The sequence below is a fragment of the Cupressus sempervirens genome, chromosome 4, assembly GCF_028749045.1.
Source record: "Cupressus sempervirens isolate cs-2001-9-10 chromosome 4, ASM2874904v1, whole genome shotgun sequence".
Lineage (NCBI taxonomy): Eukaryota > Viridiplantae > Streptophyta > Pinopsida > Cupressales > Cupressaceae > Cupressus > Cupressus sempervirens.
Genome location: NC_143121.1, coordinates 350,632,276 through 350,654,351, shown reverse-complemented (window position 1 = coordinate 350,654,351; position 22,076 = coordinate 350,632,276).

Genomic DNA, 22,076 nt, shown 5'->3' with positions numbered 1-22,076 from the left:
ATTTGAGGATTTCATTTATCAAATAGATTTATTTAATAAATGGGGATTTTTGGAATTAGATAGAAGAATAGGATTTAATTGATAAATAATAGATTATTTGATTTATCAATTAGGACTATAGATGATTAATTAAATTAATCAACTAGGGGATGACAAAGGATTAATTAAATAGAAATTTAATTAATAATGCCTTTTTAGATAACTAAATAGGATTACTAAAATAGTGTAATCAAATTTAGGTGTCTACACCATGTGATGCAAATAAAGACTAAGCACATTGCAATCAAGTAATGACATTAATTGAGAGAGTTAGTTAAAGACAAAGAAGTGGGGATGAAATATGTAAATACAAAATAGCAGATAGTTGATATCTTCACAAAAGCTTTACCTAGGATGCTCATGAGTTTCTAAGAGGTAAACTATGAGTGATACCCCTAACCAAAGCTACTTAAGAAGCATGAGTAGTGTCTTACATCAATCAAGCTAAATGTTGTATCTTACAACTTGATGCAGTGGATATGACTTTAGGAGATGCCTAAAGTAATGAAAGAACTAAATTAGAAGTTTTATCAGTCACAAGTCAGGTGAGAGAGGGAGAAACTAAAATTGTTAACATATGCATGTTGCGATGACAAGTCTTTGGCATTGTTGTCAAAGAGGGAGAAATAAAGAATACCAAACAAAGTGAGAAAGAGGAATAAATACTTTAAAAGAAGAAATATGAAATATCTACTCCTGAGGGAGAAATAAGTATAGATAGAGAGATAGATACCTAAATATTAGAAAGAGGGAGTGGTCAAATAAAGTTAGAAGGAGAAGCCTTGCAAGATGACAGATGAAGGGAGTCATAAGGAAGAGTTGATTGACCATTGATCAAAATAGAATTTTGTAGCCTACACAGAAGATGAAAGTTGATGATAGAGGAAGAGATTTCAATACAAGGAATTATTTTCTTTTTGGTATTGGTTTTCCATCAATGCCAAAGAGGGAGATTATCAACAAAATATTGATACAAGTATGAGGATGTGTTTCAATCATTTTTTGTCACTGATGTCAAATGTTATACTTGCTGGAAAGACAACTACTTAGTTGATTTGAGTACTATCATTTATTTCATTCATGAAGAGGATTTGATCAAATGAGATAATAAGAACACCTAGAGGAAAGGTTGAGTTATGGTATGAAAAAGGAGTAAAAAAATTAGTTAAGACAATAATGATATAGTGTATTATTTATCTACTTAAGGTTGCAAAGGTTGGATGTACATTGATTAAGTCTAGAAGAACAAGTAAGAAGAATTGTGTTTGCTCAGCTTGACCAAGTGCACAATAGGTGCAGAGAAAGTTAGTGCAAGCTGAGCAAAAAATTAGTTGGAGTTGAGAAAAGTGAAGATTTAGTGTTCATCGAGTAAATTAGTGTTGACTGAGTGGACGAACAGTATGGAAGCCAAGTGACAACATATTGATGTCAAGTGTCAATATTCATGTCAAATCATAGATTTTACAAATTTGAGCCAACTATTTTGTTTTCTTAAATTATGTGAAGTGTGTGGAAGATAACTATGATGAGTTGGTGGAACAAAAATCAAGGTAAACCATTTTGTAGTGAATTCAAGGAAGATTTAGAAAGAAGTTTCTAGAGGAGCCAAATGTAAAAGTGGGTATATTCATTGAATACTACCTAATCCTACCTAACCCTAAAATAGATGATTGTGGTTAAGCTAAAAAAATCATAAATCTCTATTTATAGAGGGAGATGGTCAGAAGCAAAGCTTGTCATGTACAAGAACCTATGGAAGACAATGAGTCTAGGGTATTGCTTTATTCAATGGCTGAATAGAATAGACTGCAATTGACATGCAAAGCAAGAAGGCTTAAGAGTATGAATACTTGAAGGGTAAACAATCTATCAAAGATGAAGTGTGTGAAAGCTAGGCAGAATGGAGGACTGAAACATAGATTTGTAATATGCAAGTGAGTTGCAATTTGTTATCAATTAAAGCCTTACTATTACTTTCTAATCATTGTATCAGTCTAGGGTAAATCCTTTGGATTAAGGTTGACCTAATAGTCATTTGTAAATCCTTAAACTAGGTGACATTCCAAGTGAATAGTCTAAAGTCCTCTAACAAGGCTCCCTCCTAATAGGATGATTGAAATCCTCTAACTAGGTCACATTTAACAATGTGTATTGTAACCTTTAATTGAGTTTTCCTTTCAAAGGGCATTACTTCAAAAGAGTGAGAATTAGTAGCATGTTACAAGTTATTTTTCCCAAATTGGGTTTCCACATAAAATCCTTGTGTCAAATATATTATTGAATATGTTATGTTTCACTTTTACATTTCTATAAAGTTGTTTTGACCTAGGATAGTAACCTACAAAGTTTAAGATTTGTATGATCTAATGGATGCATGCATAATAAAGTTTTATGAATATGCGTCTACTAAGAATTGAAAAGTTTTATTTGTACATCTAGAGCTTTGATAATTGATTCACTCCCCCTCTCGGTTATTCTAAAGAATTCCAACACAATGTGGGATAAATCCCTAAAAACGCAAGTGAGAGGATAAATCCCACCACTTAGAAATATGTGTAAATAATGGATCTTTATAAGATTTTCTTTGATTTATTTAATTTATTTCCTTTTTTCATGAAAAAGAGAGCTTTAAGTGGGGATTTATTTATTTAATTAAAAGAGGGATTTTCTTTTAATTAAATAAGATAAGATTATTTAATTAAAAGAGAGGTTTTAATTAAATAAGATTATTTTATTTATTTAAAAGGGATATTTCTTTTAATTAAATAAGATTATTGATGAAATGATCAAACCTTAGGAAATATTGGATTAATTGAATTAATTATGATTTGATCATGAAAATTGATTTTAATTGAAAATATTAGAAGGCATTGATTCAAGAAATTGATAAATTAATTTCATCATTTGATAAATTGAAGAATGAGGGCCCATAGTCTAGGTGGCCATTTTAGGTTACATACATTTGACCCTCTTTGACTAATGTGTGATCTTTATGAGAACACATACAATCAAAGAATGTAGTTGAAGTGTGAGATCAATTTGGGATCACACAAAAACCTAGACATGTGATCGATGGATAGGAACACATCAAGACAAAGATAAGATGATTGAAAAATACAAGGTCAACACCCCTACAAATAGATAATTGACATGTCCAAGATAAGAATCTCAAGCAAGGTTACCTCAAGTGGGGCAATTGATATGATTTATAAAGCTAAATCAAGGATTGAAGTTTGATAGGTACTACCCCCTCATGATTGAAATCAAAATGAGATAGAGGAGAAACAACAAATTGATAAAGTTGATTGAATTGAACTAAAGATAAGGTTCTTGATGTAAGATGAAAGATATAATGATTATGCCCCAAGGTTGAATTAGAAGAAAAGAAATGGGGTGAAAGCAGATTTAAGATAGAAGCTTGGAAGAGATGGAAAGAAATTGAGAGAAGAAAGAGAATTTTCCTTAAGAAAGAGAATGCCCCAAAATCAATGAACTATTTATGATAGAAAATTTTAATTGAGATCACAAAAAAGATAAGGAAATGAAGATCAAAACATGACCACAGTTGATTAAAAGTCCACAAGAAAGATGAGTGTAAAAAACCCTCTCAAACTCATAATGCAACCTAAAAATGCAAATTTACATGAAGTCTAACAATGCAAGCTACATGAAAATGAAAAGGTGTACTTGCAATGGAGAAATTGTAATAAAGGATTTTGTGTTCATCATTCATTAGAAAATGTTAAGGAACTTTTATTCATCATTGGGCCATTATTAATAGACATTGGAAAATCACACAATCATCACTAGTCACAAGCATAACTATGAAGATATGAATGTGATTTACATCAGATTGGAATGTGAAAATATTCTAACATAAGCATCAAAGACATAAAGGTCAAGATGACTTCGATTTTAGCTTACCCTATTTAATGTAGCAAAACTACACTTGCATCAAGTCATAGATGTCAAGATGACAATAAGAATGATTGTGAAAAAATAGTCAAGGATGATACCTCAAATCTCCTAAGTTTTTCAAGAAAACAACATGAGACACTCTAGAATTTTATGACCACCCACAAAAAAAAAGAAAATAAAAACATTCCCCATGTCCCAATTCCTCTAGCTATGGATTTCGGAAAGACTTATTAGACAAGGACACTCAATGAAAGTCAATAACAGTCAGCACACAAAGAAAAGATCATGACATAGCTCAAGCATTAAGTGTTGTGATTAAAAATTTAAGTACGTTAACTAATGTAGAGTTCCAAGGATAAGGATTGAATTCTTTCAAGTAGGTAAGATCACATGAAAAAATTGAGTAAGGCCAAACCAATAAGTGTTGAAAAATACTCAATGTTAGGGATTGTATTGAAAAATTCAGCTGGGGTAGTGTTAAAAAAATACCATTTATGAGGTTTCCTAAAGACTAACAGATCCAAGAGACCAAAGCTAACACAATTATGCCCTCTAGACAAAGACAAAGACCAATTCCAAACCAAGGCAACAAGGATAAGGCATGATGAAGAAAGGCTAAGTGTCGAGGACACGTGCTAAGAAACAAGGGTGCAAACGCCTCAAGTAGCACTTGTTTCCAAGTTTTCACCACTTAGATTTTTATTGCATTTTTTTCATTTTTTTCAGGACTTTTTATTTTTAAAAATATTTTAATTATTTGGAATATATAATTTTTTTTGGAGATAGATCAGAGCTCCTATTGCTAAATTTTCACTAAGATGATCATTTTTTAGGACATTTTTTTATTTTTAGAATTTTTGACAATATATCATTTTTTTGGATTTTTTCAGGATCAATAAGTATATACAAGGATATACAATACCCCCAAACAAAAATAAGGACCAAACTCTCAAGCATAACATCGTGTAGTCCCAATGTCTAGCAAGGTGGAGGATAAGAGGGATTAGCAAGCAAGTGGAAGAGATAGAAGACAAGAGAATAAAGGAGATTGAAGAGAATAAATCCTCAAGGGAAAACTCCTCAAGAGTACCCAAGCTAGGGAAATATTGTCATGTAAAGCACATTTGGAAAAGCAATAAAAGGCCAACATAGGATAAGTCACAAAAGCATAATGCAAAAGCAAGAAAGGATGCATTCCAAAGGACTAGAAATGTCAAGAGGCTTCATAGCATCATATTTTACTCTTGTTTATTAGATGAAGACCAAATGGGAAAAGGATATCAAAAGGCTAGAATGAATGAAGGAAAATAGATATGAAGGCTAAACATAAAAGGGATGAAAGCAAGATCATCGTAAAATAGCTCGCAAGATAGCCAAATGTTTGTGTATAGGTCAACATTGTCAAGATCAAAGAGAGATGACGGAATCAATGTATTTTTTAGTGGCTAATTTTAGAAAATTTTGGCTGGTGATTTGGCTAATAATTTAATATTTAATGCAACCTAAATCACCACATTTTTATAAAATTTAGCTCTAAATTATTTAAAATTCCTCAATAATTTATTTTATTAAAAAATAAAACTCAAAGATTTACCAAAATATTCAATATATAATTAGATTCAATTCACCTAAATAGTATATACCATTGGAGAAATTAAAATTAATTTACCAATAATTTTCATAATTATTAGTTACTTTAGAGATAAATCACCAATATTTAGTTTTCATTATTGATTTAAAATATAATATAATGATCCTCATAATATTCCATGAGGTAAAAAATATTTGATTTTGATTTGTAATATTCCATGGTGATTAATGAACTTCTTATTGTTATTATTAATAATCAATATTTTATACACAAAAATTATGAATCCAAAATAATCACTAATATAAATAATATTAAAAATTAAAAATGAGATATTCGCCAATAGAAATAATTTTTATTTTTAAAATGATGAAAGATTTGCCAATATTTTATATCTTTCTTCTAGAAGGGGTTTCTTAAAGATTACCGTAGACAGAATGGATGAAAGATGTAGAACAACTATGCATGATGCCAGATTGCTAGGTTTTCATCACGATAGTTATCCCAAGGGCTACAAGAGAGTTTTTTTCACTATAAGATGAATTTATTTCTCTTTAATTTTGCTACAAGGGTGTCTTATTACTAGGTTTTCACCAAGGCACACTTTCAATTTTTTCATTTTTTTGAAGAAGGCAAGCTTTTTAGATAATTCTCCTTGAAAGGATAAACCATGATATGCCAAGGATTCAAAATGATATGCTCAAATATGTTAATGGGGAATTGAAGATGGAAGAGAAAAATGGCGGATAAGGTTTTATGCAAAGTGAGTAAAGTTGAAAGATAGAAGGAATATGAAAAATGAGGAAAAAGGATAGAAGGTAGAAGGATAGTGAATGGAAGGATTTTGAAAGGGTAGATAGAAAGTAAGGCAAGATCAACATCAACACACACCTTGAAGGGTGGTGAGAGGATGTAGGAAATGTAAATGAAGGAATATGTGAAAGAATATGGTGAATGGGTAGAAGAGGTTGCGGTTTAGGCACATGGAATGGGAGAATGCTTTTGGAAGAAGATGAAGTGGAAGTCTTTGGAAGCGTGAATGTCAACTTCACTTGTTGCTCAAGATTTGACTCTTTCAAGAGAAACTCTGGAATCCATATAGTCATAGGTTTTTCATTTATTTTTGATGATTTAGAGAGAATATCTTCAATGATGAATTTTGGAACCTTTACTTGTTTTGTAGTTCTCTTCTTAGATATCTCTTTTGACTTTATGCCCCTATATTGATTAGAGGAGACATGGAGATCTTCTTTTTTAGATGGATTCTTGTATTTCTTCTTTTTCTTGAATTTAACATTCAAGTTACTTCTAAAAGACTTAGGACTTGAGGAAGAAGGAGGAGGGAATGACTAGTTTAGATGGGTGGGTGGATGAAAAGGATTCAAGGATATGCATCTGCATTTATCTTGAGGAAGGATAGGAGATGAAGGAATGTAAGGACCTGTTGCCCCACTTTTCATCCTACACTTGAGTAGTAAAAGTGATTTCTTGTGTCTTAGTAATTTCCTAGGTGTGTTCAAGTCTAGGTCTAAGCCCATGTAGGTGCAAAGAGTTTTCATTAGATTTTTCATTTTCCCCTTCTCTACATTTCATGGCCAGGTGATTCTCCTTTTGGAGAAGGGATTTTGCAATTAACTTAGTGCCTAATCCAATGAAGATACACATTGCTCATGCAAGGTTTATCTATAAAGATTCATCTACCTATGGTCTATCATTTTCTCATAAAAATAGAAGCTCGTAGAAATCCAGACTTTGTCTTCTCCTTGGCGGGTTTTCAACCCATGAAGACGATTTTGAACAAGCACTAAATGATGAAGTTGGATCAAAATAAGAAGATAATAAGGTTCCCTATGGTAAACTAATGTTGCCCTTACAATTATCTAATTCAAGAAAAATTCAGGATTCATCACAACTCTTATAATCATTCCAGGCGAAAAACTCAAAACTAACTTCTCCCCAATGGGTTTTCAACCCATGAAGTCGGTTTTCCACAAAAGGCAATTCTGAAGGAAAGGAAACAAAAGGTGGGTCCCTAATGAATTTCTGCACTCCTTTTGGAAATTTCTAAACCCAAAGGAAAAAATAGTCAAAAGGTAAAGTAAAAGGGAACCCTAGGTGGAGAAATGGAAATTGTCTTCTCCTCAACGGGTTTTCAACCTGTGAGGAGAATTTTCTAGATTTTAAAGAAAATCAAGTTTGTAAGCATATTGGACCCACAATTTGTGTGCAAAACTTCTCAAGATGATGATAGGAAATATTCTAACTATTGAAGGAAAGTTTTATTAAGAAGAATTCAACTCAACGGATATTTTCTCACGGAGTACTCTATTTGTAACTTCCTGAAACATAAAGGGAAATGGGAAAGCAAGTATGGGAAGATAGAAATCTACCGTTGGGCCAATAAAATAGTGAAAAGAAACCAAGATATCTATTAAAACTATGCATTTAATGTTCCAATAGATCTCTCATTCAACTCATTCATGTGGTGCAAATTCTGAAGATCAAAGGATGAATTGAAACTCCTATATAGATGGAAACATGAATAGTCACAAAACTACCACTCTTTCTTGAATTGTTATTCTATTAACTTGCACAACTTTTTCAAAAAGCCAATATCTATGCATTTGCTATTCTTTTCTTATTTTAGATTCAAAATTAATTCTCAAATAGAAATGGCAACTAGATTTGCAAGTTTCAATGGGTTGAATAGAATTAAGTCCTTACTGCAGAATTTCATGGATACTTCTATCTATTTTTATGATATGAATGATTTTCAAAGAAAAGTGAACTCAAAACCAATCCATCCCATTACTGAGAAGCTCTAAGGATGTAGGCTTGTCAAGGTAGCCAATTTTCCTATTATAGTCTAGGCTCCAAAATTAATCTATGAACACATAAATCATTACAACCTGGACACCAGAAAAATCGTATTGCCAAATGACACAATGTTGATCTCCATTGATAGGTAAACTGTGGTAAATTGCCTTCGAGTTCCAGAATGGGAAGAATTTTCAAATTTGACATGTGGAGGAGCCATTTCCAAATTCTCCATGAAGAAGATGATTTGGAGAAAAGAGATCATACAATCATGGTTTCAAAAACCATGGAGCACTAAGAGTAAGGTTCCTAAGACTCTGTTTGGGACTAATCTCAAACCTGAGAATGTCAACATGATGGTCCTCTTACACAAATTGAAAGGTGAGGTTAAAGCTTTAAACTTTATTGAGCAATATTTCTTTTTGGTGCAAGTCATCTCCTTTGATACCCAATATATTGATTGGGCTCATGAGGTAAGTGAGATTTTTTCTAGTGCTCTTAGTGCTGGAAAATTCTACAATTCATTCTACATGCCCTTCTTCCTCATTTACATGTTAGCTTCTTTACAATTATGGCCAAGCCTCCTAAGGGTGGAAAATTTTCCTCATGATGTGAAGTCTTATGAATTCTACCCATGTTTACAATTATAAAATAGCTATGAAGACTATATAAGAGTTAATGATGCATTCACCATGAGAATTTGTAGAGAGCTACAGGGATGTCTGAAGAGGAGATTCAACATGGTAGGCATTATCCAATTTGGGAGTTATTTCATCCAGTTCTCATCCTTTTCATATTTGTGTCTTTCAGCTTTTGATAGCTTTCCCTTGAAGCTATCAAGATATCCTAGTGATATGATCATGTTGATCAAGATCGTGTGGTAAGCAATCCAAGTGAATGATTTGAGTGGGATTTTGAAGAATAAAGGGTACGAGTTTCCTATGAAGCTAGGAGCTTTCAGTTGTGAGTCTCGTTCTGATGCAAAGAACATGCTAAAGGAGTTTGAAAGAAAATATAAATTAGAGATGTATGAGGTCTTAATACCTATGTTTGATCCAAATGGATATGTGAGGGAGGTGTTGCAAATTGGAAGTGTGATCAAACACATCACCACTATTGAAGACTACTAGGCTAATTGCAAGGATGAGTTTGAGAGTCATGATCGTGCTTTCACCAAACTTATAGTAGATGAAGTGAGGATGTATAAAGTTAGTATCAATGTTGAGGAAGTAGAAGATGATGGACAAAATATGTATAGAAACACCTACCTAACAAAGCTAAAAAATACTCCTATAAGCTCAAAACCCTATGAAGATGTCAGAGAAGAGCTAGAGATCATGATGGCCTAGATTATTAAAACAACTAAGAAGTGGGTCGAATGGACCACAACCAAAAGGAGTTGAAGTAAAAACACACCCGCTCAAGCTTCTCCAATAGCTGCATCAGCTTCCTCCTCTCAAAGTAGCACATCAGGTGTGACCTTGGCTATCACTCAAGGACCAGCTCAAGCATCAAGTGAAGGTGATCAACTTCCCCACAAGAATATTCCTTTGGCTATAACTTGTCATGATGGCTCCCTCCCAATGATTGGAACTCCAAAAGAAGTTGAGAAGAAGAAAGAAAAAGATCCTAAAGTTAGTGTGGCTACTCCAATCCCCTCACCTCATAGTAGCCCAATTCCATCTGCAAGTGTTGTGCTTCTCCAGCTAAGTAGTCCTCAAGTGTAGGTAGTAGATTTAGGAGATGGAGGAAGTAGTGACAAAAAATCCACTGAATCTGATGAGGAAAAAAAGAAGACTTCAAACGCAAAGAAAGGAAAAGATTCTTCAAAGCTCATTTGACAAGCCCCAAAGAATCCCTTCTCTTTGACTGTGAAAGCAATCACTCTAGTCAAGAGAAAGATGTTTAGCATAGAATCCCTTGGAATGGACTCCAAAGTGGTAAGCACAAATTTATGGTTGGAGGATACTCTAGATAGGAAGAGAAAAAGGAAAGATGAAGGAGTCCCCAACAAGGATACCTTATCTCTTGCTATATGATCAAGATCAGCACTGAGTGAGGTTAAGAAGTAGAAGAGTTTGTCCATTCTCAAACAAGACCCTAAAACAAGGCACCTAACCATGGAGATAGTAAAACCCACCAAAGAGGGAAGAATTGAGGATATGTCTATTGATGATTTTACCTTGCATTTGGTGGATCTTGGATAAGCTAGACATGATACTAAAGTTGGCTTATGGAAGTCAACAAATGAGGTAATTAAAGGATAGCTAGAAAGCCTTAACTTGTTCAAAGGTCTAGATGAAGGCGTAAATACAAGAACTAAATGGCTTCATCAGGCAATTGGTCACCCCATTGGCAAGCATCTCTAGAATACCTATTGCTAAAGATCCCACTACTATAGATGTCCAAGCACTCATCTCTCAACTCCAAGAAGACAAACATTATGGGTAGATCAATAGAGAGTGGAGCAAAAACTCATGCTAGAGGACTCTTTATTATAGAGAACATTGGCAATGCTATATTGAGGTTGGAAACAAAGAAGGATAATATTTCATCAAATAGGGCCACTTTGGCCATGAAGAGAACAAAAAGTGAAGATTGTGTCTCTCTACTAAAGATGATCACTCATATGAAGACTAAGGAGGCTATAGAAGCAAAGATCCTACCTAAAGGGGATAAGCCTTTATTTGAATGGCTCCAAATCATGCAGTTAAAGTCTAAAATGATCTTGAGAACATAAGAAGGCCTCAAAGAAACCAAAGGTAAAGTGAAGAAAGATCAAGATGAAGATTACAATATCCTAAGAGATCTACATACAGACTTACAGACTAGTGGAAAAGGAAAGGGAATAGTTGGAATAGCCATCATACAATCAAACTTCTGCAATTACATAGATAGTCTAACAGGAATATCTTTCGGTCACTAGAATAGAATTTTTGAGCTCCAGAAACTTGGTGGATGTGTACACATGGCCACGGAGGAAATACAAGACTAGTTGAGTGTTGTCAAAGATTTGGCCATAGAATATTCTAAATGGCTCTTAAGATATACTAATGTACATGTTCATAGGCATGAAGAATTAATTCAAATCATTATAGCCACTAAGGCCTATAGGAAAAAAGTAGACAAGGGAAAGAAGGTGAAGTGATTCATATTCTACCCCTTTCTATATTTTGATGTAATCATTGTAATTGACAAATTGGCTCCTTGCCCTTTTTTATTTTTTAGTTGATGAATTGATTAAACTTCTTTCGTAATGGTTATCTTGGAGTCCTATATGTATTGGAATGAAATATTAATAAAAGGTCGGCTAATTTTTTGTGTGAAATACTTGATGTTGCAAAGTCAATTGAATGGTATTTTGTGTGAACTATTTTTTGTTCCATTTTGTTAGTTGTTAATTCTTTGTTTTCTCTTTTATCAAAATTAAAATAAGGAACAAATAGAGCTTCATTCCCCTATTTTGAGGCAACAAACTAAATATGATAAGTATTTTCATCATAGGTTTGAGAGAGATCACTTAGATGTTTCCTTCTAGTTAATCTTTCTTTCTCTATATGCAGTTTCTCGCTGAATCAGTTAGTATTAGTTAGTATGCAATATTGATTCTTTAAGCCTTATGAGTTCATAAGATGTGGAAGTTCGCAAGCTCAATTAATCTTCTAAAATATTTTATTGCCTAAGTTAGATCCTATATAGGTTTGGCTTAGTTTACCTCTCATGTTCTTGGGTTAAGAACATACCCCTCTTTAGATTTAGGAACAAACGTAATTCATTATAAATATACAATAGGGAGTTATACCTAATAATTCAGAGGAAAGTTAATCTTTTTAGAAGCAACTTTCCAACTATTGTAACCAAATATTTTTCATAAAATTTGGGCACCTAAGAGTTAAATAGAAAAGAACAATCTATTTACCAGTAGATTTTTGGCAACTCTGTTAGGGAGATGAACAGTCACTTATTTAATAAACTTATAACATGAGAGAAAATGGTACTACCTCATGAGGAAATATTTCTAGTGCTCCAACCTAATCTTGGATTTCAAGACAACCAATAAGATATAATCTTATCTCTTGACACATTTTTTTGGAGGAATAGGAGGAACACAGAGCACAGAAATGTGAGCCAAGTATTGGAAGAAGAGGAATCTAGGACTAAAGCCTTAGAAAGAGTTGTTCAACAAAGAGAAATGTGAAGAGCAAAAAGATAGTTAGAACATGAAGCTTGGAGGAAAAATTAACCTAGAATCTTGGAATAAGCTAGGTTCCTTAGAAGTACCAAAGAGCAAGGTGGGCAAGACCCTATTTTTGAAAAGCTCAAATAACTTGAAATCTCTATCCTAGACCCTCCAAGGCAAAAAGGTGAAAAGAAAAGTCAGAGAAGACCACCTTCACTTGTTAGAAATCAAAGTTCTTCACATAATACTTGCTAGTTGTTGGCCCTACATGAAGTAACTATGCCTCCTGTTGTCAATTCCCTGCCATACCTAGCTAGAACAACCATGGCTACTCCCTGGGTCACAACGAAAGGTCTATTAGTACTAACGGCTTATCACCCACTCCTGGCTAGTTCAAGGAAGAATTATCCTAAATTTTTAGGTGATGGGAAAGTAACTACTAATGAACATATTAAAGCCTTTTTCATGACTACTCACATTTTAGGAGTAGCTCATGAAGATGTAGTTGTAAGGATTTTTGTAGAAACTCTGGCGAAGAATGTAGTGGATTGGTTTTATCATTTAGATGATGGTTCAATCACAAGTTGGGACGTGATAAGGATGGCCTTTGAAACAAAATTCAAAATGGCTGAAGATGAGCACATCCTATTAACACAATTGACATCTATTAAAAAGAAACCCGCCATGAGTATGAGGGATTTCATTGCAACTTTTAATAAGATCATTGGTAGGATCCCAACAAAGAATAGACCTACTATTGGCAATCTGAAAACATTCTTCATAAGTGTGATGCTGCTAGATATCAATTATGATTTTAGGAGGGATCATCCCACAAATTTAGTAGATGCACAGAAGAAGGTGGTTGAATTTTAAGATGACTTGATCTCTACAAGAAAATAGAAATGAGAACTTCAAACCAAAGTTCGTTCTAGTAACACTACCTCATCTGATGAGATGATTCAAAAGTTGTCAAATGAATTGGTGGCAATAAAGAGGCAATTGCATGGGTTTAATCATTCTAACCAATGGAATTATCAAAGTCCACTAGGAAGGAATAATGATGGAAAATTTTCATATCCTATGGGTTCACAACCAAGGTTGGATTTTAAAGTGGCACCAAAGAAAGGAAATATGTGTGTGTTTCATTTGACAATAGATCACGATAGTGAAAGCTGTCTAGAAAATGCTCATATGATGTAGTTGTTATCCACTAATGATTTGAACACTGCAACTCCTTGCTATAAGTTAGATTTATACTACATTGGAAACTCTAGAATTTATTTTCAGAGTATGAATCAGACTCTGAGCCAAAGGGTGAATGCTATACAACTATTGGTGGAACTTCATACATAGTGTTAACTTGGACTCAAAAGCTAAAAAATCAATCCCCCAATCATGTTCTAGGAAATGATCCCACATCTTCATCAAATAACACTCACATTGATCAAGGACCATTGACATTTCAAATGTTGTCCAATTTTTTAAAAAGTGAAAGATTCAAATCTCTCCTGTAGACTATCTCAAATCTCATCCCTCTGAGTTGAAGAAATTAGTAGATAATTGTAAAGGAGGTGCTTTAGATTTAACCCATAATGTTACTACTGAGGAAGAGGATGAACCTTGACATCTAACCTATTTAATCAAGAAGACTCCACTGTCTTGGTGACTTTTCCCAACCAAAAACCTGACCCATTATACATCTCCCTATATATCAATAGATGTAAATTAAGAAATTGCATAATAGATTCATGCACATCAGATAATGTGATACCTTTTCTATAGCTAAAGCTCTGGGTCTTACCCTCACTAAAGTTCATGGGAGATTTTATTTAATGGATGCTAAGAAAGTCCCATTACTTGGACAAATCAAAGATGCTCAAGTAGCTCTAGCCTCTCATCTAGAAAAGAGACTTTTATTGACTATTCTAGTTGCAGACATTCTGGCAAGTTATGGTTTGCTCTTAAGAAGAAAAATTTATAGAAATTTAGGAGGAGAAATAAAGCTAGACTAGTCGCAGGCAATTATACCTATAGGAAATAAGAAGGTTAAATTGGAACTTGAGGAAAACGATAAATTTACTATCTTAAAATTTAGATGATCCTAAAGCTCAAATTCTCTATCAAGAGCTAGAGTTTGGTAACTATATGTTGTTTACTTAAGATACTCTAAATGCACAAGCAAAAGAAGACCTAGAAATGAAAATCCTCAATGATGAAAAAGAGTCATGTCATCTATATGGATATTGGAGTTCGATCGAAGCTACTCCTTGTTAGGATATAGAGCACACATAGTGTTAATACCTCCTAAAGGAGAACCTAAACTCATGGCTTTCAAATTGAAGTTTGGAAATACAAATAACATTGTGAAGTAAAAAGCTCTATTACTTGGAATAATAGCTATGAAAGAAAAAGGAATAAAGGTCCTAAAAGCCCAAGGTGATGCAGAACTCATTGTGAGACAAATTAAAAGGCAATACTCTATAAAGAACCACAAGTTAAAAATTTACAGAAATAGAGTTTGGGATGAAATAGAAGGCCTTGATGCTTTTGCTATTGAATTAGTACCAAGAGAGATGAATACCAAAGTAGATTCGTTGGTTTTTTCTACTTCCTTGTTACTTCCTCATCCAAAATTCAAAGATAAGAAATACCAGGTCAAAATTGTATATCGAGCCTCTATTCCAAACAATGCAAAATTTTGGCAAGTCTTCAAAGATGACAAGAGTCTACAAATATTCCTAGAAAATGACAAAACTACTTGCAATCGCTCATCCAATGAAGACAATCATGGAGACCTTGATCATGAAAAAAAAGAAGACCAAATTGATGAAGTCCAATCACAAGGTAACATCATTCCCTCATATTTTGTATCTTTGCAAAAACTATTTAAAAGGCATGATGCCTACATAAAGAAAAAGAGGATAGAGAAAGGTCCTACTACTGGTGAATATGAAGGGGTGTACATTGGAAATGCTCAAAGTCCTAAAATGATCAATATTGGAAAGTGTTGCTTGCCTGAAGAGAAGGAAGATGCTAGGAAATGTTTTGTAGAATATCAAGATGTATTTGCCTAGAGCTATGAAGACTTGAAAAGCTATAGGGATGGTAAAATAAAACATCAGATTCCATTGAAACCTAATGTAGTCCCTTTTTGACAGAAGTAGAGAAATTATAATCTGAAAGTGGTAGAAACTATATTCTGGGAAGTAGACAAGATGTTGAAAGTGAAGATCATTTATCCCATCCACCACTCCACCTAGCTAGCTAATATAGTACTAGTTAGGAAGAAGAATAGAGAAATAAGAATTTGCATGGATTTTAGGAATTTGAACTAGGCATCTTTGAAAGACAATTTTGTGTTTTCCAGCATGGACTACCTACTACAAATAGTAGCTAGAGCCAAATTGATGTCCATTATCAATAGGTTCTTAGGATACAATCAAGTAGAAGTGGAAGAGAAGGACCAACACAAAATTTCTTTCACCGCTCCTTGGGAAATGTTCACATATCATAGAATGCCCTTCGGTCTCATCAATTTCAGTGCTATGTTTCAAAGGTGTATGAGTAAAATGTTTGCAGATCTAAAAGACTGAATTATCATTATATACATAGATGATCTCACCATTTTTTCAAAGAAAAGAGAAAACCACATAGAAGATTTGAAGAAGGTACTACAAAGGTGCCAAGAACATGGAATCTCACTTAATCCTAAAAAGTATATTTTTTATGTGACAAAGGGAAAGCTTCTTGCTCATATGGTTTTCCAAGAAGGTATTAGAATTGACCCTAAGTGAGTCGAAGCCATTCAAAGGTTAAGCCTACCATCAAAAAAAATAGGAGTTAAATCATTCTTTGGGCAAGTGAATTTCCTAAGAAGGTTCATACTAGATTTTGTAGAGACTACTAAGTGTATTGTGGACATAATGAAGGGAAATTCAAATTTTAAATGGAATGAAGCTGGGAAACAAGCCTTCTAGGATATAAAGACTACTATTGCTAATGCTCCACCTCTATGCAATCCAAATTATAAGTTGGATTTCATTATTTACTGTTATGCCTTTGAACACACTTTGTCAGCTATCCTTATGTAGGATAAAAAAGAAGGAATACAAGCCCCAATTGCCTTCATGAACATACCTCTGAAAATTCATGAGTTGAGATACTCCCAAATTGAAAAACATGCCTTTGAAGTAGTTAAAGCACTAAAGAATTTTAGGTTCTATATCTTGCACTCACATTCTATGATCTACGTCCCAAATGTAGCAGTAAAAAGTGTGTTGACACAACAAGATGTAGGGTGCAATGCAAGAGGAATGTGGATAGCTAAAATGTAGGAGTATGATATTGAAATTAAACCTACTAAGCTAGTGAAAGGTAATGACTTATACAAAGCAATTATAGAAAATAGAATTGTTGAAGAAACAGAGGAATCAGGAAAATAATAGTTAGTGTTGGTAGTAGGCATGCAAGATTCTTCATTCAAGAATATTACCTACCTACTAACATATGGAGAATGTCTTAAAGGCATGACGTAAAAATAAAGAAGAGATCTCAAGCTAAAAGTGGCCAAACATGTAATTTGGGATGAAAAATTGTTTAAGAAAGCTATAGATGGTACTTTTCTTAGATGCAACAAAAAAAAGAAAAATTTTTGAGAACATTTTATGATGAAGCATGTTGTGGACATTTCTCATCTTCAGTCATGGCTTCAAATTATTGAGACAATGTTACTATTGGCCCAAAATGTTTAGTGATGCCTACTCCTATGTGTCAAAATGTAAAAAATGTAAGATGTTCACCAGGAGACCTTATCTAGCCACTCTACCTCTTAGACCTATCATCATTGAAGGTCCTTTCCAAAAATGGGGCCTCGACTTCATTGGTCCTATTAACGCAACATCTAATGCTGGTCACCAGTATGTTATAACTACAACTGATTACTTCACCAAGTGGATGGAGGCCAAAGCAACCAAGAAAACCACTTTTGAAGTAGTTTGTGAATTCATCAAGGAAAATATATTGGTTAGATTCGGTGTACCCATCAAACTGGTGATGGATAATGCGACATATTTTTCTTTGGTTGAGATCATTGAGTTTTGTTTCAAGCATGGCATCATAGTTAGTCATTCATCTAACTATTTCTTATAAGAAAATGGTCAAGAAAAATCTAATAATAAATTTTTGATGAATATTATCAAGAAATTAGTGTCGGATAATGAGAAAACTTGGCACAAGAAAATTCATTTGGCACTATGGGTGGATAGGGTGACACCTAAAAGGGAAATTGGTACATATCTCCTTTCAAATTGGTCTATGAGACTAAAGCTAATCTTCCATTACCCTTGGAATTAGCTGTGAGAAAACCGAGAATAGTAATTGAAGACAATATCTATAGAGATGGTTTAGAAAAGAGGATTTTGTAATTGAGAAAGCTTGAAGAGGAAAGAGAAAAAATCATATATTATATCACAGAACACTAGATGCATGTGAAGAGTTTATTTGATAAAAGGGTGAGACTATGGAAATTCATGGTAGGAGATAGTGTGTTACTGCATGGGATAAGTAAAGAGCACCAAAAGGTATGCATAACAAATTTGATACCTTTTGGAAGGGTCCATTCACTATTCATCAATCTATCAAGAATAATTCACTTAAATTGGCATATCCACATGGCGAAGTGCTTCCCCTAACTTACAATGGTTAGGATTTGAAGCTCTATTAGATTTCAAATTGAAGATAGGTAACCCCTGTATTGTACTATAGTTACATTTAGTTCCTTTTTGTGTTTTACTAGTTAATTTTCCCTTGCTTTCTCCTCTCCCTTATTTTTTATTACTTTAGTTTTGGTGTGTAGCCACCTTTTAGTTTTGTGAAACCAAAGATTTTAAGTTCCTTGCTTGGGTATGGTTTACCCAAGTCCCTAGACAGAGCCAGTTGTTGGCCTACTTTTCATCTTGCACCCGAGTAGTAAAAATGATTTCTTGTGTCTTAGTAATTTCCTAGGTGTGTTCAAGTCTAGTGTTAAGTCCCCTTAGGTGGAAAGAGTCTTCATCAAATTTTTCATTTTCCCATTCTCCACATTTCATAGCCAGGTGGTTCTTCTTTTGAAGAAGGGATTTTGCAAGTAGCATAGTGCCTAATCCGATGAAGATCGACATTGCTTATGCAAGGATTATCTATAAAGATTCATCTACTTGTGGCCTATCATTTTCTCATAAAAATATAACCTTGCGGAAATCTAGACTTTGTCTTCTCCTCGGTGGGTTTTCAACCCATAAAGACAATTTCTCGTGAAGAGTACCAAATGATGCAGTTAGATCAAAATAAGAAGATAATAAGGTGCCCTATGGTAAATTAATGTTCCTCTTATGATTATCTACTTCAAGAAACATTCAAGATTCATTACAACTATTATAATTATATTAGGCGAAAAACTCAAAATTGACTTCTCCTCAACGGGTTTTGAACCCATGAAGTCAGTTTTCTGCAAAAGACAATTCTAAAGGAAAGGAAACAAAATATGGGTCCCTAATGAATTTTTACACTCCTTTTGGAAATATCTGAACCCAAAGGAAAAAATAGTCAAAAGGCAAAGTAAAAGGGAAGCCTAGGTGAAGAAATGGAAATTGTCTTCTCCTCAATGGGTTTTCAACCCATGAGGACAATTTTTAGATTTTAAAGAAAATCAAGTTTGCAAGCCGATTGGACCCAAAATTTGTGTGAAAAACTTCTCAAGATGATGATAGGAAATATTCTAACTATTGTGGGAAAGAGTCACTAAGCAAAATTGAACTCAGTGGATATTTTCTCATGGAGTACTCTATTTGTAAATTCCTAAAACTTAAAGAGAAATAGGAAAGTACATATAGGAATATAGAAAGTTACCATTGGGCCAAAAGAATAGTGAAAATACATTGAGATATCCATTAAAAACATGCATTTACTATTTCAATAGATCTCTCCTTTAATTCATTCGTGTGGTGCGAATTCTAAAGATCAATGGATGAATTGAAACTCCTATATAGATGGAAACATGAATAGTTATAAACACTACCGCTCTTTCTTGAACTGTTATTCTGTTAATTTACAAAAAAATTTCAAAAAGCCAATATATATATATATTTTTTATTCTTTTCTTTTTCTTGATTCAAAATTCATTCTCAAATAGAAATGGCAACTAAATTTGTAGGTTTCAATAGGTTGAACAAAATTAAGTCTTCACTATAGAATTTCATGGATACTTCTCTCTATTTTTATGATATGAAAGATTTTCAAAGAAGAGTGAACTCAGAGCCAATCCATCCCATTACTGAGAAACACCAAGGATGTAGGCTTTTCAAGGTAGTTGGCTTTCCTATTGTAGTCTAGGCTTTAGAATTAATCTATGAATGCATAAATCATTACAACCTAGACACTAGACAAATTGTATTGCAAGATGACATAATGTTGATCTCCATTGATAGGAAAACTATGGTAAATTTCCTTTGAGTTCTAGAATGGGAAGAATTTTCAGATTTGATATTTGGAGGAGCCATTTCCAAATTCTCCACAGAGAAGATGATTTGGAGAAAAGAGATCATACAATCATGGTTTCAAAAACCATGGAGCACCAAGAGTAAGGTTCCTAATGTAAGAATTTGGTATAGCTCTAATACCATGTAAGAATTTTCCTTAAGGCAAAATGATGCCAAGATCAAGAAGCTCAAGAACAAAGCACAATATGGACCAAATGATGTATGTTCAAAATAACAATATGAAATTGAATTGATATCTGAATCTTTGGATATTAGATCATTCAATAATTGATTTTTTACATACACTAGAAGCACCTCTATATAAAGGCCTACTAGGAGTTAGCAAATGATAAGCCTCACAACTAAGCACATGTCCACCAAGAGTGGATTATCCTCCATTGAGCATAGGAGTTAGCGTGATGCTGAGAGGATAAGCTTACATAGGTGTGTCACTTAAAACTATGTTGTAGACACCATGTGCTTAATTAGAGGGTGAACAATTGTGTTGTCTACATGACAACTCAATTGAATATGCAAAATCCTATATTGTAGACACCATGTGCTAAAATGAGTTGCTAACTCTTGTGTTATCAACAAGACAACTCATATGAGTATGCATACTCCTAGGTGTCTAACTAATAAATAATAAAATAATGCATTAACCTAAGTAAATGTAGGTAAAGTATAGATAGTAATTAATTATTTACACTAACACCCCCTTAAGTGCAACCTAGCGGAAAGCACTTAAGCTCACAAAAGCTATGATGAAAATGCATAATGGGTCCCGACTACTAGGCCATGTTAGGTACCCATGTACAAATGCAATGATGTACATACAATTCAATCTCTCTAAAATGAAGAAAGAAGGAAAACCTCATGGGAAAAACCCTCCCCAAAAAAGAGAGATAAGTACAATAAAGAAAGATGCATGTATGGATGGAGTAATCAATACCCCCCATTATGACATACATCATGCATATACAATAGAGAATCCCTCCATGAAATCCACCCCCCCCCCCCCCCCCCCCAGTAAAGGATCTCTTGATGATGAGTGCTTGAAGAAAAAATTGAATCCAATGCCTACAAACAACATTTCTCCCTTTAGGAAGAAGATGCACCAAGTATAGTTGCAAGTATGCTTCCCATTGTGGATAGGAAGATGGAAGAGGAATCCATATGTAGTATGGTGTGGATGTGGCCTTTGAAATATGCTCATATGTCAACAAGTCCTTGATGAGTGTAGATGCCATGAACCAATCTGGTGGATGCCAAAAAGAAGGTGGCAAACAAAGTAGCATGTCCATGTATGAAAGTGAATCAACCTCCAAAGACAATGAAGCATCTTGATAGGAAGATATGGGAAGAGAAGCAATGTAGCCTCCCCTCAATGAAGAATGCACACCCATGAAAGAAGCTCCTTGATGACTAAAGAAGTTGCACCATGAAAGCCGAATGATGTGCCTTCTTGTAGGAAGAAAGGGTGTCATAGGTGTAGTAGAGAATGCTCCCCAACTAGTAGGAAGAATCCTTAGAAAATATGATGTTTAAGGAAATTGGAATATAATACCCAAATACTGATATGTCTCCTCTAAAGTAAAAGAATCCTTCTACAATTGCTATAAAGAAGTGTCCACAATCATGTCAGTCTCAAAAGAAAGATCAAGTAGTTCAGGGTTAGAGTGTTCCCTTGCAATAAGTGAAGAAGAAGTCTCCTCAACAAAGAGAAGGTGGATTTCATCAATAATGTCGCCCACATCTTCAATGTAAGACTCCACAAAAAACACTGCAATCTCTAGAAGCAAGTCATCCCATGAAGCTGAAATAGGAAGACATGGTGTTTCTTATTACACTAAATCAAGAGCATCTATGGCTAGAACTAGATCAGTAGAAGCAATAAGAGCATTAGGATGTGTGATCTCATCTGGAGTTGAAGGTACCATAACTGGAGTGATTGGAGGTAGAATGTCCTCTAGAAATGGAGAAACTGAGGGATCTCCATATGCTTTCCAAAGAGCTATCC